Genomic DNA, 17,958 nt, shown 5'->3' on the forward strand with positions numbered 1-17,958 from the left:
GTTTTGTCATCTGTGTGCAGGTTTAGCATCAATATTTATTAAATTCTTTATATGGATTATCTCATTTCATTCTTATGTAACTTGATAAATTGGGCAATGTTTCAGATGAGCAATGGGGCAGAGTGTGGTGAAGTGATTCACCTAAGGTCATAAAGCTAGAAGTGACAGGACGGGAATCAAACCAGATCACTCTGACTTAAAAATTACCCTCCACCCAAACATCATGTTAACGTTAGTGTTAGGAATTCCACAGCAGGGCCATCTGGCTGTGGGGAGCCATAATCACAGATTCTCGGGCCCCACTCAGACCTACAGCAATAGGATTGAGTTGGCTGCACTTCAAAGGGTGAAGACAGTGATGCTTTTTGGTTAAGCTCTGTTCCTTGTCTGTGTATCTCTCCTCCACTACTGCTGCTCATACACACATGTGCTATCAGCATGCCGGTCACCCTCCTGTTGTGTGTGAGTTCTCCCCCAGCTGTCACCAGGACCCAGTCCCTCACTGTCAGTCCCACATCCCCAAACATGGCAAGCACAGCTTGGTGAAACTATTACTTATCTCAGAGAGTAAGTTTGGCTGGGTGTTGGGTGGTCTTGCATGGTTGGGACCTCTGTTTGAGCATAGGAAGCCTGAGAAGGAAGAATCACAAATAAGCTCTGGTGCATAACAGTGAGCTTAATGCTATATACATGCAATCCCATATAATCCTCTTCAACCACCCCACAAGATAGGTTTCAGTATATACATTGAAAAAAGGAGGGTCATCAAATAAAAGAAGTGAAATAATTTCCCAGCATCATGTGCAGTCGGGTATCTTCCATTTGGCTCTCCAGATCCCGCCACCCACTTGTTCCAAAGACCAGCCTACAAGACCACATCAATGGTCCCTTTACCCAACTGAGCTCGGCAAGATACAGAAGAGCAGAGGGAGATATTTAGTCCTTTCCTCCCTGCTGGGCCATCTCAGACTACAGCCCTCCACTGCAGGCTGTAGTTCCCCTTAGACACCCCTCTTCAGGTCATTATAAATCGCTCCCTCTTACTCTATCAGGTGCAGAAGTAATAACAGCCACACCATCAGTACACCACCCTTGTGGGTCCCGATCCCCTCCCCACACCTTTGTCAATTGTTCTTTCATTAAATCTTTGTGAAATCATCCTCATTTGAGCATGCCATCTGTCTCCTGCTGGGATCCTGACTGATACAGATGGTGATTGACTGGTGTAGTTGGGAGTGGAACCCAGACCTAGCTTGGCTCTAAAGCCCAATTTTGGGCCTCCCTGGTGCCGCAGGCGGTTGAGCGAAGCTGTCCGCAGCCTCTGCAGTGCCGGTTCGATCCCCGCAAGCCTTGGAGCAACCTACATGGTGAGCCAACCTCTCCTGTCTCGCCCGCTGCTCCCCTCAGCAGTGTGTTTCGTCAGTCTGCCTGTTCTGTTCCCCATTCTGTCTCTGGTGAATCCTCTCACCCTCCTGCGCATCTGGCCTGTACCTCATTTCTTGTATAAATAAAATAAATCTTAAAAAAATAAAATAAAATGAAGCCCAATTTCTTACCATTACCCTATTCTTACACTCTAACAGCCTAACCAGAGTAGATAAAAAAAAAGACACCTTTTTCTCATTTCAATTCAACAAACAGTAGCAGAGCATCTACTGGGTGGTAGGAATCACAGACAAGTGCTGAACATTTCTGAGCCCTCTTTTTCCATTTCTACAAGGTATGAGTAGAATTATCAACCTAACTATAAGATTATTCTTAAGATAGTATAATATGTGGTATAAAATGTGACAGGAAAAGTACATGATTCATTTTTCTCATGTAACCTACAATGCCTAGTTTATAATAGCACTCCAGTAAATGTTACTTGAATGAATGAATACCTGGCCAGGTGGATGGAGAGATGGATGGATGGACGGATGGATGGATGGATGGATGGAAGATGGAAGTGTGGAAGAGTTTTGTATATTTAGACATGCCAGAGACAAGTAATACACTATTTTTAACTTATTATTTCTCTTGAGGTAACACTGCTTTACAACACTATGATTTAAGGGTATAGGTTAACACCTATTCAGATGTATGTTATCACAATGTGCCCAGCACCAAAGCCCGCATAATCCTCCAGCACTGATCATTGAGCCCCATCATCCCTTTGCATCCCACACCCACCCTCCCTTCTAATAACCTCAATTCTGCAGTCAGATGTCTAGCGTTTGTTTTGGTTTAGTTTTAGCTATATAGTATATTAACTTCCTCTTCTACTGAGCTTTGGACACAAAAATGGCAAACAGCTTCCCTACTCTTTGGGACATTTCTCCTTCAACTTTAATACTGGGATGGCGTGCTACCCACACCCAAATGTCACCCTCCTGAAAATGATTGGACTGAGTTTATGCAAAAACTTTACATTGATTTTGAGACCATCAACACTTGAAGAAAGACTTAAAATGTGGTTGAACATTCAATAACTTCCAAAGCAGCATTTTAATAAATTACAGTAAATGAAAATTGATCAAGAGCATATGGATTTAGTTTATCCTTAAAGAATGTACATTTAAACATTTAAGGAAAAAATATGTCTTTTGAAACATTCTGGATTTTATCCAATTTAGAACATTTAAAACAAATTTTCAAATTGTAGATGAATCCAGATCTCTGGTATGTCCGCTCAGCCTTCATGGAGAGATGCAGATGGGAAGTTATTTTTATTTACCCCTGTAAGACTGTTTCTCACCTGTGAAAACTAAACAATGCCTTGAGCACTTCACCTAGTTTCTGTGAAGATCAGATAAGATGGTTGATGTCTAGAATTTGATGCTGCTAAAGTACTACCTAAAGTGAACAATTATTTGGTGCCATGCACATAGTAGGAACTTTTTAAATATTTAGTGCCACACACATAGTAAGTACTTTTTGCATGTTTGCTCATTATATCAATATTGATTTTGATTAGGACATAAATGACTTACTTTCTTTTTCTTTGTGTCTCCCTTCTATCACACACTCAGGATGCTACTTACTGATGTTTGACATTAGTTTTCCATAGACTCCCAGATTCCCGGAAGAAACACTAACCAGCTTTATTCAACTATCAGAAAGAACTTTCATTTTTATCTTTCTTTTTAAAATTTTTTTTTAATTTTGCATAGAACTGGGATATAGGCTGGAGTTGCAGGGGGGTTGGTTGATAGGATTCACCAGAGAAAGAGTGGGGAGCAGGACAGGTGGATCTATTGAAATACACTGCTAAAGGGAGCAGCGGGCAAGACAGGAGAGGTCTGCTGTGCCATGTGTGGGTTAGCTCCCTGGCCAGGGATTGAACTCAGGCCGTCCGTGATAGTACTGAGACTTAACCCCTAGGCCACCAGGGAGGCCCCCGTTTTTATCTTTCTAATATATTTTGTTAAAATACATCCTACCAATAATTTCGCTGATCAGCTCTGACCCCTGGCAGGATTAACTTTGCCTGCCTCAAACAGCATCAATCTGCTCGAGGGCATTTACATGGCGCCATGCTGATTTGTTCTGTTTCAGTATCAGAGGCCTTGGCCCTGTTATAGCACCACATATGGAAGGCAGCCACTCAGGAATTCCAGAAGGCATTCTCTCTAGTACACTTTGTTCCCCTACCCCAAGAACAAAAGTTTCGTTTCATAGTTATTTTTTTCTTGCTAGCACCTCTGCCACAGCTGGACTCTTGTAGAGACACATTTTTAAAACTTTTTATCTTAAATGTAGATATAGAGAAATAATTTTAAATCTAGAGAGGTAATTTTAGATCTAGAGAAATTTTGCAAAAATGGCAAAAAGAATCCCCATACGCGCTCCATCAAATTTCCACTAATATTCACATCTTCCACAACAGTACAATTGCCAAAACCAAGAAATTGGTCGGTACAATAATGTTACCAAAATGATACACTTTTTAAAAATTTCACCAGTTTTTCCACTTAGGAACATTTTCTGTTACAGGATACAAATTAGTGTCCCAAATTTCATTCAGTCATCCTTGCTCCTTAGTCTTCTCTAGTCTATGAAATTTCTTTACTCTTGTCTTTCATGACTTTGACACTTTGGAAAAGTATTGCTCAGTTATTTTGTAGGATGTCCACCAATTTGAGTTTCTATAATGTTTGTTTTATCATGATAATATGAAAGATATGAATTTTGGTCTAGAATATTACAGAACTGGTGGTGCACCCTTCTCATTACCCCACATCAAAGATACATGACATTGATCTATCTTATGAGTGGTGATGTTGCTCTTGATTAAGAAGGGGGTTGCTGAGTTTCTCTGCTGTAAAGTTATTATTATTCTCTTTGTGGTGAATAAATATCTCAGGAGAGATACTTTCAACGTATAAAAAATACTATTTCTCAATTCAAATGTTATTGACTAATTTTTGGCATTTATTAGTGGATACCTTGCTTGCAACAATTATTACTGTGATGTTCTAATTGTGATTTTTTTTATTTCTTTCACTCCTATAAAAATTTAACACTTCTATAAGGAAAAGCAATCATGTCTACCCTATTCATTTATTTATTCAGTTTTTTTTATTTTAATCAACCTGGACTCATTGCTATTTATTTTGTCATGTGGTATATGATTCATTACTATCATTATTCTTTTCTTGCTCCAATTGCTCTATCTTTGGCCACTGGAAGTTTTTTCAGGTTGGTCCACATGCTCTTTTGACAATCCCCATACTTCTTTTTATTGCAATCCTATTTTTTTAAAGATTTATTTATTTTTATAAATAAAGAGCTGGGGTACAGGCCAGAGGCATGGGAGAGTGAGAGGACTCACCAGAGACAGAGCGGGGAGCAGAACAGGCAGACTGATGAAATACACTGCTGAGGGGGGCAGCGGGCATGACAGGAGAGGTCTGCCATGCCATGTGAGAATCTCCCTGGCCAGCCTGGAATGGAGCCCACACTGCAGAGGCTGCGGACAGCTTCACAGCACTGCACTCAACCCGCTGTGCCACAGGGGAGGCCCCCCCATACGTTTTAAAATCGGAACTTCCTTATTTTATGGAGCATAAGATGATTCAAGCTTATATTGTTGTTGTTGTTGTTGTTTTTCCTTTTCCCAGCCTTGGAATCAACCATTTCAATAAGTGCTGGTTCTTTGTATTGGAAAATGGTGTTTTGGAAACAAGATCTGGTGCTAAAGTATGTCACTGTTTCTAGGCCCTCTTACTAGACTACAATAAGAAAAATGTGTGTGTATATCAACCTATGTATCTATACAGAGATGTCTATTTCTATATTTATTTCTCTGTATATAGATGCTCCTTGACTTACAATCATACATTGAAAATATCTTCAGTCAAAAATGCATTTAAACATCTAACCTAGTGAACATCATAGCTTAGCATAGTCTACCTTAACTGTGCTCAGCATGCTTAACTAGCATACTCTTAGGCACTTATGTTTTTATTTTTAAAGATTTATTTTTATTTACTTATACATACAAGAACTGGGGTGTAGGCCAGAGATGTAGGGGGTGAGAAGATTCACCAGAGACAGAGTAGGGAGCAGAACAAGCAGATTTACTGAAATACACTGCTGAGGGGAGCAGCAGGAGATACAAGAGGGGTCTGCTGTGCCAAGTGGGTCTCCTCCTTGGCTGGGGATCAAACTCTTGGGCCAGTGGTTGTAAATAGCTTGATAATGCTGAGATTTTAACCTCTGAGCCACAAGTAAGGCCCCTTGGGCAATTATCTTGAATTCCCTCCCTCTTCTCACCAGACACAGGAGACAGAGATGAGCATTTTATAGACATGGTAGGATTCCAAAACACAATATCCCAAAATGTGCTGGTAGCAGAGCACGCTGCAGACCATTGGTCATTCACCCGATGATCATGTGGCTGACTGAGAACTGTGGCTCCCTACCATTGCCCAGCCTCTTGAGAGAGTATCATACGGCATAGTGCTAGGTTGGGAAAAGATCAAAATTTGAAGTGCAGTTTCTATTGAAGGTGTATCACTTTCACCCATCATAATGTCAAAAAGTTCTAAGTTGAAACAACATAAGTAGAGGACTGTTTGTATAAATTAAAACCCATGCATTCATTCTGATCACTACAATCCCAATCCAACAGGCCAAGATTCACTCTAGCCTTTCCCTTGTCTTTAGTTGTTTTACTTTATTTCTTCAACAGTGAAACTTGACTCTCATTATTTACAAAATAATGATTTGCTCAGCTCTAAAATTCACATAAAATGATTTCAAAATTGCTAAGCCATTTCCGGTAAAAGTCAGATTTACTAACTGGAGTGCAGTATTCCTATACAGCTCTTTTTGTCCCTGGACTTAGTATGTAGTCAAAACACTCATTTCCAGTTATTCAGACTAATTCCTTTCTTCCCATGCCATTCAGTGTGGTTATGTTATTCATTTACAATACAGTTAGGTTCATCTGTTACTGTTTGTATTTCATTTCGGGTTCTCCCACATCCTAGCTGATTTTTTTAATTACATACAATAAAATTAACTCTGTATAGTGCTCTGTTCTATGGATTTTGAAAAGTGCACAGAGTCATCTAACCAACACCATGTTGATGATACAAAACAGTTTCACCTCAAGAAAAAATTCTCCCTTGCTAGCCCTTTGTAGTCCATCATTTCTCACCACCACCCTAAAATCCTGGAAACCACTAACCTGTTTTTCTTCCCTATAGTTTTTCCCTTACCAGATTGTCATATAAATACAATCACATAATATGTAACCTTTGGCCTGCTTCTTTCACTTATCAAAATGCATGTAAGATGCGTGCATTTTGTCTGCAATGCTGTGTGAGTCATAGTTTATTCCGTTTTTACTAAGGAGTATTCCACTGTATTGATATACCAAATTTGAGGCCTCCCTGGTGGCGTAGGGGTTAAAGACAGACGCTATCAAGCTACTGGCAGCCACTGCAGCACAGCGCGAGTTCTAACCCCAGCGGACCAGGGAGCTAACCCACATGGCACAGCAGACCTCTCCTGTCTCGCCTGCTGCTCCCCTCAGTAGATCTGCCTGTTCTGCTCCCCACTCTCTCTGGTGAATCCTTTCACCCTCACACCTCTGGCCTGTACCCTGGTTCTTGTATGCATAAATAAATAAATATTTAAAAAAATAATATACCAAATTTGTTTATCCATCTGTAAGTTGAAGGACATCAAGTTGTTTCCAATTTGAGGCAATTATGAGTACAGCTGCCATACTCATTTGTATATGAGTTTTGATGCAGACATCAATTTTCATTTCTCTAGGGTAAATACCCAGGAATGGGATTGTTCGGTCATATGCTAAGTTATGTTCAATGTTGAAATACTACCAAACCATTTTTCAGAAAAGTGGTACCATTTTGCATTCCCACCAGCAACATATGTGACTTCACCATCACTTGGTATTGGCAGTATTTTTTATTTAGTCATACAAATGAATGTGTATATTTTTGTCCTTATTTTCATTTCTCTAATAACTAATGGTGCTGAGTATTTTTTCATATTTATTGATAATCTATATACCTTTGTTGTCAATTTTTTTCTTTTTGTTGCATTTTGAGAGATTTTTATATGGACTGGATACAAGTCCATTGTCAAAAATGTGGTTTATGAATATTTTCTGCTTGTATGCATCTTGTCTTTTTAGTTTCTTCACCATACTTCTTATAAAACAAATGTTCTTAATTCAGTACAGTCCAATTAATCAATTTCAGCAGTTGTGGATCATGCTTTGGGAATAGTATCTAAAACTTCTTGACTTAATCCAAGGTTGTGAACATTTTATCCTTTTTTTCTTGAAGTTTTGTAGTTTTAAATTTTTGTCTATGATCTACTACTCTGAGTTAATTTTTGCATATGGGTTAAGACTTTTTTTGTGTTTGGACATTTAATTCTTCTACCTCCATCTGTTGACATAGTATAATTTTTCCATTGAATGGCTTTTGTTAAAAATCAATTGAATGACATACATGAAGCTAACAATAGAATCTGAGAATATATGCTACAAAAACAGAGCTGAAGGAAGAAACAGAAAATTCAACAATAATAATTGGAAATGTCCATATTCTATTTTTAATAATGGATAGAACAACTAGCAGAAGAAACATAAGTAAATAGAGGTTTAATGACTACATGAACAAACTAGACATAATAGACACATACAGAACACACCACTCAACAAAGCAGAAGTACCACTCCAAGACTACTCAAGAGTACATGAATGGGCCTCCCTGGTGGCACAAGGGGTTAAAGACAAAGCATTATGAAGCTATCCACAGCCACTGCAGCACAAGTTCAATCCCCAGCTGGCCAGGGAGCTACCCACATGGCGCAGCAGACCTCTCCTGCCTTGCCCGCTGCTCCCCTCAGCAGTCTATTTCAGTTGATCTGCCTGTTCTGCTCCCCTCTCTGTCTCTTGTGAATCCTCTCATCCTCCACACCTCTGGCCTATACCCCAATTCTTGTATGCATAATAAATAAATCTTTAAAAAAAGAGTGCATAAACAATTCTCTACAATATACTATATGCTATCCACAAAACAAGCTTTAATGAATTTTAAAAGATTGGGCTTCCCTGGTGGCACAGCAGTTGAGCGCTGGGTTGTGAAGCTGCCCGCAGCCTCTGCAGCACCGGTTCCATCCCCAGCTGCTCTCCGGCCACCGGGCAAGGGTCCCACATGGCGCGCAGACCTCTCCTGCCGCCCGCTGCTCCCCTCAGCAGTGTACTTTGTCAGTCTGCCTACTCTGCTCTCCCCTCTGGCTCCGGTGAATTCTCTCACCCTCCCGTGCTTCTTATCTGACCACAATGTAATAAAATTGTAATTTAAGATGAAACACTTGAGGAATTCACAAATAAGTGGAATTTATTTTTTAATCATTTATTTACATATATTTTACATCATTGTTCATTTTTGTACAATGGTTGCTTTCTTGTCTCAGGTGTAGTCCCCATACAAATTCCACCACCAGTTCATCTGTGCACCATCTCCATAGTTCCTTGTGCTCTTCTGGCCCTCGTTTTGATTCCTCTCCCTCCCGCTCCCCTGCAAAATGTCTCTGGTTTATAATTGCCTGTTTGTTTTTGTTTTGTTATGTTGTAATTTTATTGTCATTATTTTTTCCCTTATCCCTTATTTGCTTCCCCTATATTCCTCCTATTAGTGAAACCATCCAGTATTTTTCTTTTTCTTTCTGACTTATTTCACTGAACATAGTCCCTTCAAGCTCCATCCATGTTGCTGCAAATGGCATGAGTTTATCTTTTTTGATTGCTGAATAGTATTCCATAGTGTATATATACCACATCTTCTTGATCCAGTCATGTATTTTTAGGCATTTAGGTTGTTATCAGGTTCTACCTATTATAAATAGTGCTGCAATAAATATTGGGACACTGGCATTTTTTGAATCAATGTTTTTGAGTCCTTTGGGTAGATCCATAGGAGTGGAATTGCCAGGTCATATGGTAGCTCCATTTTTAGTAGACCGAGGGACCTCCAAACAGCTTTCCATAGCGGTTGGACCAGTTTGCATTCCCACCAGGAGTGCAGGAGAGTTCCTTTTCACCACATCCTCACCAACATTTGTTGTTGCTAGTTTGTTTGTTTTTTTTAAATGTGCCATTCTTACTGGTGTAAGGTGGTATCTCATTGTGGTTTTGATTGGCATTTCCCTGATTATAAGGGATGTTGGACATTTTTTCATATGCCTGTAGGCCATTTGCATTTCCTCTTTGGAAAAGTGTCTTTTAATTTTTTTGGCCCATTTTTCCACTGGATTGTTTGCTTTGATTTTGTTGAGTCATTTGAGTTCTTTGTATATCTTTGTGATCAGTCCCTTATCAGTTGTATGGAGTGCAAAAATTTTCTCCCAATCAGTAATGTGTCTCTTTGTTTTGGTTAATGTCTCTTTTGCTGTAGAGAAGCTTTTTAGCTTGATGTAATCCCAGCTGTTTATCTTTTCCTTCACTTTCTTCGCTTTGGGGGATAAGTCTTTAAAGATGTTACTGAGATGTTACTGTCATGTAGTGTTTCACCTATATTTTCTTCTATAAAATATGCAGAATTTAAACTATATATTCCTAAATAATGAAGAATAACCAAGAGAATATAAGGGAAATGGGAAGATACATTTACATGAATAAAAATGAAGATACAATCGAGTTGTAAGATGCAATTAAAGTACCATTTAGAGGGAAATACATGCCTATAAACACATATTAAAAGAGGAAAAAGAGTTCAAATCATAACTTAACATTTTCTTTAATAAAATGTTAAAAAAAAAAAAAAAGGCCTCCCCGGTGGCACAGCGGTTGAGCGCTGCTGGGTTGCGAAGCTGCCCGCGGCCTCTGCAGCACCGGTTAGATCCCTGGCTGCTCCCCGGCCACCAGAGGAGGGTCCCACATGGTGTGCAGACCTCTCCTGACGCCCGCTGCTCCCCTCCCGTGCTTCTGACTGTACCCAGTGCATGTATAAACAAACAAATAAATAAATAAATAAACATGCCTCTGAAAATAAATAAATAAATAAATAAATAAATAAATAAATAAATAAAATGTTAAAAAAAATAGGGCAAAATAAACCAAGACAAGAACAAGGAATGAAATAATAAGGATAAGATCTGAAATTAATGAAGGAATAGAAAAACAACAGGGAAAATCTACAAAACCAAAAGTTGCTTGAAAAGATCAGTGAAATTAACAGGTAGAACAGACTACAGAAAAAAGAGAGAAGTCTCAAATTTCCAGACTCGTTGATTGGATTGAAAGAAGAACATTACTATCAACTGTACAAAACATCACTATTTTGTACTTACATAAATTATTTATGTAATTGAATAAAATATAAATATTAACACACATATGGACAATTGTATGTCAACAAATTACATGACTTACATGAAATAGACAAATTGCTAGGGCCCAAACTATGCTGACTCAAGATGTAATAGAAACTCTGAACAGACTTAAAACAAGCAAATAGATTGAGTGTTTTAATTTTTTTTTTTTTTTTACTACTCACAAATAAGCACCTCGGCCCAGTTTTCTTCACTAGTTATCTTAGTTCATTCAGTCTACTATAACAAAATACCATAAACTGGTGGCTTATAAATAACAAAGATTTATTTCTCACCGTTCTGGAGGCTGGGCAGTCTAAAATCAAGTTGCTAGCAGATTTGGTGTCCACTGAGAGTCCATTTCCTCACTGATGTCCATCTTCTCAATGTAACCTCATATAGCGGAAAGCATGAAAAATCTTTCTGGAGTCTCTTTTAATAAAGATACTAATCCCACTCATGAGGGCTTGACCTTCACAACCTAATAACCTTCCCAAAACCCTATCTCCTAACGCCATCAACTTGGGTGTTGGGACTTTAACTCAAAATAAATAATCAAGGCGGTCAACGGGTCCTGGCGAGTGGGGGTGCAGCCGGTGTGGGTTGGAGGCGAGTGGAGCTCGCCTAGTGGCCGGCCGGCCGCCAGCTGCCGGGCTCCCGGGTCCTCCCACATGCTGGCAGAGGGCAGCCATGGCCTCTCGGCCCGCACAACTGCAGGTCAAGGCTGGACCCAGTCTTTGCAGCCAGCGGACCATGTTTGGAAGGAAATTGCTAGAGGAATCACATGGCTGGGAGTCAAGATGAGATTGAGCTACATTATGGGCCACAACTGCCAATTCTGAGATTTTGGATCAGTAACAGTTCAGTGATAGGAGATAAGAATAGCACCCAGGAGCCAAAGTCCAAGACTATGAGGAGTAATGTGGCTGGTCCAAGCAAAGGTTTCTCACGGTCTAGGAAAGAAAAGAAAGACCATTTCCTAAGAAGATAATAAGGAAGCTAAGCAGCACGCGTTAACACAGCAAGCTGGAGCCCACCCGAAATACCTGATGCTTGCATCAAAAGGACGTGTAGACCCTTGCCTATCTCCCCCCACCCCCTTTTTTTTTACTCCTTTGTATAATACCTCTGCCCTCTGCCAAAGAGCAGGACATTAGTCTTTTACACACCAGTCTGCTGCCCTTCTGTTTGTTGACAAATTAAACTACTTTCTGTCTCCTCAAAAATAAATAAATAAATAACCAAAAATAAAATTAAGGGAAAAATATATTTAAATAGCATCAAAAAGAGTAAAATACTTAGAAATAGATTTAGTAAAACAAGGCTGAAATGTACAATTTGAAAACTAAACATTGCTAAGAGAAACTAAAGATGTAAATAAATGGAAAGCCAACCCATTTTCAAGGACTGGAAGACTAAATATTGTTAAGATGTCAATACTCACTAAATTTATCTACAGATTCAATATAATTTCCAACAAAATTCCAACTAGCTTATTTCCATAGACTGACAAATTGATACTAAAATACTAAAATAAAAAAAATACCATAGTTTGAAATTTCACATTTCCTGATTTCAAAACTTTTAAAATTTCTCTAGCAATAACTTTCACTTCAAAAATTCCACTTAAACACCAGATTAAAACACTGTGGTCTTGAATGGTGGTTTATAGAAGAGCAAGTTGCTTTATACAATTTAATGTCTTTTAAAATTATACATTTTTGCCTTTTAAGGTGAATTTCCTCAGGTCCCACAGCAAGCCAACCATGTGTACCTAAGAAGGGACTCTGCTTTGTTCTGAGGTTGGTTCAAAACCAGGTAGAATGCCAGTGTGTGAAAAACCTTCAAGTTCTACCTAAAAGAAATTTAATATGGCAATGCCAATCCAAATACTTTATCAAAATTGTTAAATTTCCACATAAACACTGGAATTCTCAAAGTTAGATGGTCATTTCAATGCTATTTCCAAATGATTTCTTTTAATTAGAAGCTCAACACCTCTTTGTCTTATCAAAAGTCACAAAGTATTTCTTCAATTTAAATAAGAAAATTAATTAACTAAATATATAACCAAAATCTAGTTGTCTTTAAAATAACAAAAGTTCTACCAACTTGGAGAGACCTGGGGGACTAAGTATTGTTTTTCAAAGTTTTTCTTTTATTTATTTATGCATACAAGAACTGGGTATAGGCCAGAGGAGGGGGGGAGGGGTGAGAGGATTCACCAGAGACAGAGTGGGGAGCAGAACAGGCGGGTCTACTGAAATACACTGCTGAGGGGAGCAGCGGGCAGGGCGAGACAGGAGAGGTCTGCTGTGCCATGTGGGTTAGGTCCCTGGCTGGGACTCGAACTCAGGCTGTTGCAGTGATAGTGCCGAGACTTAACCTCTAGGCCACCAGGGAGGCCCCAAGGGACTAGGTATTGTATATTAAGTTTCACTTATCTACAAATATTGCTACTGTCATCAGGGTCCTACCACTTCCTCTTGTTAGATGGCTGTAGGAAAGCATGGGAGTAGGATAGCTATTGTTCTAATTAAATCTCAGCTTTAGGCAGGCTCTGTGTCCCTGGCTCTCTGGCGTATGGCCTTCTCAATACTCCATTCTCTTCCCATATATATTGCACAGCTTTGATCCCATTGCCTTCTTTCCCTCAGGGATATAAGCTTAACTTTTTCTGGTCTCTTCCCCCAAACAGATTTTCAAGAATGACCTATGGACAATGATGTTTTTCACTCTTCCCTGCACAGATTAAAGCCTTTGTTCCATAGAGGACACAAGAGAGAAAGGTCTGGGCAGAATTCCTGTCTCTTTCACAGTGGCTGCCAGTCCTTTCCTGTAGGCCTTCACCACAGGGGATGCTTTCTCTGAACTCTCAATACATGGAATCCACGGAGAAAAACTTGCCTTATATCTGCAGTCCCCAGAATCTCTACAGTCTATCACCAGTCCACACTCAGCCTCTACTAATTCCAGGTGAATTTTTCACACTAGTGTCTAGGAACTTCTGCCCCAAATAAGTAAGTGTTTATATTTTTGTCTCCAGGATACTTGTCTCCTTTGATTTCAAGTTAGCTGATTAACCTACTCTTCAACTCTCATAAGAAAATTCATGTCCATGTAATTTGTCTGGTCTTTTTTTTATTGTAAAGGTAAGAATGAGACCTTCCAACCTTCTTAATCCCTCTGTGGAGACAGAAATCCCTCAAGGAAATGATCAAAAGCAGTGTTTAACTATCTTCATAGCAATGAGTTTACTCTACCAAAGGCCATGGAGTTGCACTTTCAATTGGTTCTCACAGACCAATCTGTGAGAAAAGAAAAGGTAAAGAAGGGAAGAGGATATTGAACATTTATATCCTGGGAAAAGATTTCTAGCATTTTCTCATCTACCTCTTAAGCCTGCAGAAACTTCCCTGTGCCTCTAGGTCCTGCCATGAGCATCTGCTCAATAACATGAAGGGCAGAATTTCATTGAATGGTAAGTTCACACTGTGCATTTTATTTAGTGTGTTGCATTCAGAGCTCTGTTTCTTCTTTTAATCCCAAGGCAAGTGAAAAAATAAATAGTTAATACTATTAAGTAAGGAAGAGCTGTTTGGGTGTCTTTCACCTCTGTACCTTCAAATAGCTGCAGTTATGGATCCAGCCTCACTCAATCTATTCAGCAGTCAAAGCTAGACCTTCACTTTAATTATAGGCCATGCTGCCCGCCTGCAACCATGCAGGCCTCTCTTAGCAAACCTGTCCCTTTCAGGGCAGCTCTTCCTGCCTGCTTGTGTCTATTATTATTATTATTATTGTAGGCTGTTGGGAACCTGCTGCCCTAAAGGGAGCTGGCGTTTTTTGGAGAAAACCTGTTTACTCTGCATACGGAGTTCCAGGAGGTTAAAAGTTCTGCAAACAGAACTTCTTCCCATAATTGACTCCTGTTTTCTGAGGACGTGCTGGCTTCTGTGCATGTTCCCTACTAACTAGGAAAACTTCTTTTCAGCAGTAACTTATTAATCTGTATAAGCAAAAACACAATTGCGTGCTATTTTCTTGTTCCTTTGTTCATATCTTTAATAAAAGCGTGAGCTGGGAGAGTGAAAGGCAGAGCTGCTCTTGATGGCGCTCTCCCCTGCCTCCCCCCCAAGGCAAATTCATTTAGATTCTGAGTCTTCGTTAATAGCAGAGAACTTCATCAGCCATCCTGTTCGTGGCAATAGGCCATGTGTTTCTCCCTCAAAACTCATGTGATCTCATGCTGATTCCCAAACATGGCTCCACATCACAATTATGTAGTGAACTCACACAAGAGATTCTGACAGTCTTTCTTGGGCAAGGAATCTCTGTTTTTAACAAGTTCTTCAGGTGATTTTACCTATACTGGTTTGTCTTTGGAACCAAGGAATTTGGGGACCCTTAGTTCTTGATTCCTTAGATGGTGTGTAAACCAAAGGCAGGGTTAAGCTTGTGGGAATCTCATACACTATTGGTGAGATTGTGGATTGTTCCAGTCCCTGTAGGAAAAAGTTTGGAGGCTTCTCAAAATATTAAAAGTAGATCTACCCTATGACTCTTCAAGTATTTACTAAAAGAATGCAAGAATTTAATTCAATGGGATATATGGATTCTTATGTTCATTGCACCACTATTTGCAATAGTCAGCTATGGAAACAACCTAAGTGCCCAATGACAGATGAGTAGATTAAGAAGATGTCCTGTATACATACTGGAATATTACTCACTTCTTAGAAAGATGAATCTTGACACTTGTGACCACTTGGGTGAAACTGGAGGGGATTATGCAAAGTGAAATAAGAAGGAGAAAGTCAAGTTCTGAATGATTTCACTCTTATGTTGACTATAGAGAAACAAAACAAAGGAACAAACAAATCTAAAACAAAACAAACCCTAGAAATCTAACTGCAAATTTGAGTCTACCAGGAGAGGAAGGTAGATATGAGGGACAAAGTAGCAGGGAATCCAGTGAACTATGTGGAGGATTATGGGTCCTTTGGTGGTGAGCAGGTGCGGCAATATACATCTGAAGAGGTGTGGGAGTATGCCCTTAAATCATATCGTGTTGTGAACCAATGTTACCACGATAAAAAGTTTAAAAAATAAGAAGTTTGGGAGTATGCCCTTAAATCATACCGTGGTGTGAACCGATGTTACCACAATAAAAAGTTTAAAAAATAAAAAGTTTAAAAAATAAGAAAAAGAACAAGGGATTCAACATTGGTCTCAAAGGTTTGTGAAACCCCAATAACAGAAAGGAATGAGTTTTAGGAAGAAGGGACAACATGAGCAAAGATACATATGCCCCAAAAAAGGTTAGTGTTTTGGAAGATAGTGAAAAGAATGAATTGTCTACCACAGAAGATTTGAGCAGAAAAGGAGTGGAAACAGCAGTCTAAACATGGTGGTATTGAAGTGAGCATGAGGTTGAGGAAGTGAGTGTGAGACCAGAGGGCCTCAAACGTGCTCTGTGCGTGCTCTGTGCCCAATACACACAGTCATGAGGCAGAGTGTTTTGATGTGATCTTTTCTCTTCACCACTAAGTTTAAGAGTCTAGTGGCTCATCCAATTCTTTCCTAAACTTCCAGGCTCTCTTTCTATCAGCTCACCCCACCCAGCCATTCTCACTCCTTTGTGGTGGTGAAGTCACCCATCAGCTAGGAGTAGGGCAGAGAGAAGACAAATAGTGGGCATTCTCCAAAGATGGACCTGGAGATATTTGAGGATTCCAGATGTGATTTTATTAATAAGCCACTGAGGGGATACTCAGGGACCCCAAACTTAAGGGGTACATACTCTAAAATGGGGTCCTGCCACCTGCTGCATAAAGACAAAGCAGACTCTTAGTGTGAAAACTCTTCAACATGATTAGTATGCATAGAGAGAGAGGATAAGAAAGGATATTTCTAATAAAAGTTTTCCAATAAGACTCTAAAAATTGCCCATCCCCTCATGGGTAAATGCCCAGCCAAACAGGGTTGACCCGAAGCGGGGCCACTGAGACCCAAAAGCTTGCCACACGTCTCAGGCACCCTCTGGAGGAACAGTAAGAAGGGAAAAAGGCAAGTTTAGCAAGCTGGAACAAAAGGAGAGTCAGGATTTTAAATGTACCGAATAATCCACCATGAAGTGAGGACAATGGTTGCCATTATCTCTGCCAAGGACCAGGAGCAGCCTCCCCACCTGTCTCTCACCAAGAATCTCTACATGTCCCTCCTCCACATGCTCCTTCCTTGCGCTACCAGGATGCAAGTCGGGCAGTGGAAGCAAGATGGAGAGAGAACCAGGCCTGCCTTCCACTTGTACAGGTCACTCAGCTCCACCCCTAGTTCCCAGTAGCTTCCCAGCTCAGGTAGTCCAATTCATGCCCCGCTTGTCACCCAAGGTGGCTATATGTGACTGGGGGTGGGGTAATGGCGCCTCCCGTTCACAGAGGTATGTCTATAACAAAATCACCTATAAAATGGTCACACAAATAGAAGGAATGAAACACAAAGCCACCTGGAAATGTTGCTTCTAGAAGTTGTCTAAGATTCCCTCACTGACTGCCAGATGGTAAACCATACGCTAAATTTGAGGGTGCTGGCAGTTTCCGGCATACCATGGGTGTCTCTAAGGCGGGCCGAGCATACCCCTCATGCAGGAAAATGAAGGTCAGGATCTCAGCTACTGGGCAGAGAAGTGCTGCCTTCATTCTCCAGCCAGTGCTGTTCTCACCAGGATCTGGAGAGTGGGCATGGGCAGGCGTAAGGTCACTGAGGAGATAGAGGGGGTGTGCTTCAATGATGACAGTCACCATTCTACACCTCTCCAGGGTAAGTGATCCCCAGAACTCCACAAAATGGTCTGCTCCTGTCACTTTCTCCTCTCTGGCCCTACGTTCATAGATTGAAAATAGACTGTAGGAGGCCTCCCCGGTGGCGCAGCAGGTTGAGCACAGCACTGTGAAGCTGTCCGCAGCCTCTGAGTGCGGGTTCAATCCCGCCCACCGGCGAGAATCCCACGTGGTGCAGCAGACCTCTTCTGTTGTGCCCGCTGCTCCTCTCAGCAGTGTATTTCGGTCGTCTGCCTGTTCTGCTCCCCATTCTGTCTCTGGTGAATCCTCCCACCTT

General features: G+C 40.4%; 1 pseudogene across 1 annotated transcript in view; it reads right to left on the minus strand.

Moving 5' to 3' along the window:
- Positions 1-17,645, minus strand: part of LOC311187501 (zinc finger protein Pegasus-like) — a 36,188-nt pseudogene extending 18,543 nt beyond the window's left edge. The window contains exon 1 of the transcript in view: positions 17,393-17,645. The product of the transcript in view is annotated as a zinc finger protein Pegasus-like (transcript). The remainder of the gene's footprint in view (positions 1-17,392) is intronic.
- Positions 17,646-17,958: the final 313 nt, after the last annotated feature.

This window comes from Talpa europaea (assembly GCF_964194135.1).
Source record: "Talpa europaea genome assembly, chromosome: X".
Taxonomy (NCBI): domain Eukaryota; kingdom Metazoa; phylum Chordata; class Mammalia; order Eulipotyphla; family Talpidae; genus Talpa; species Talpa europaea.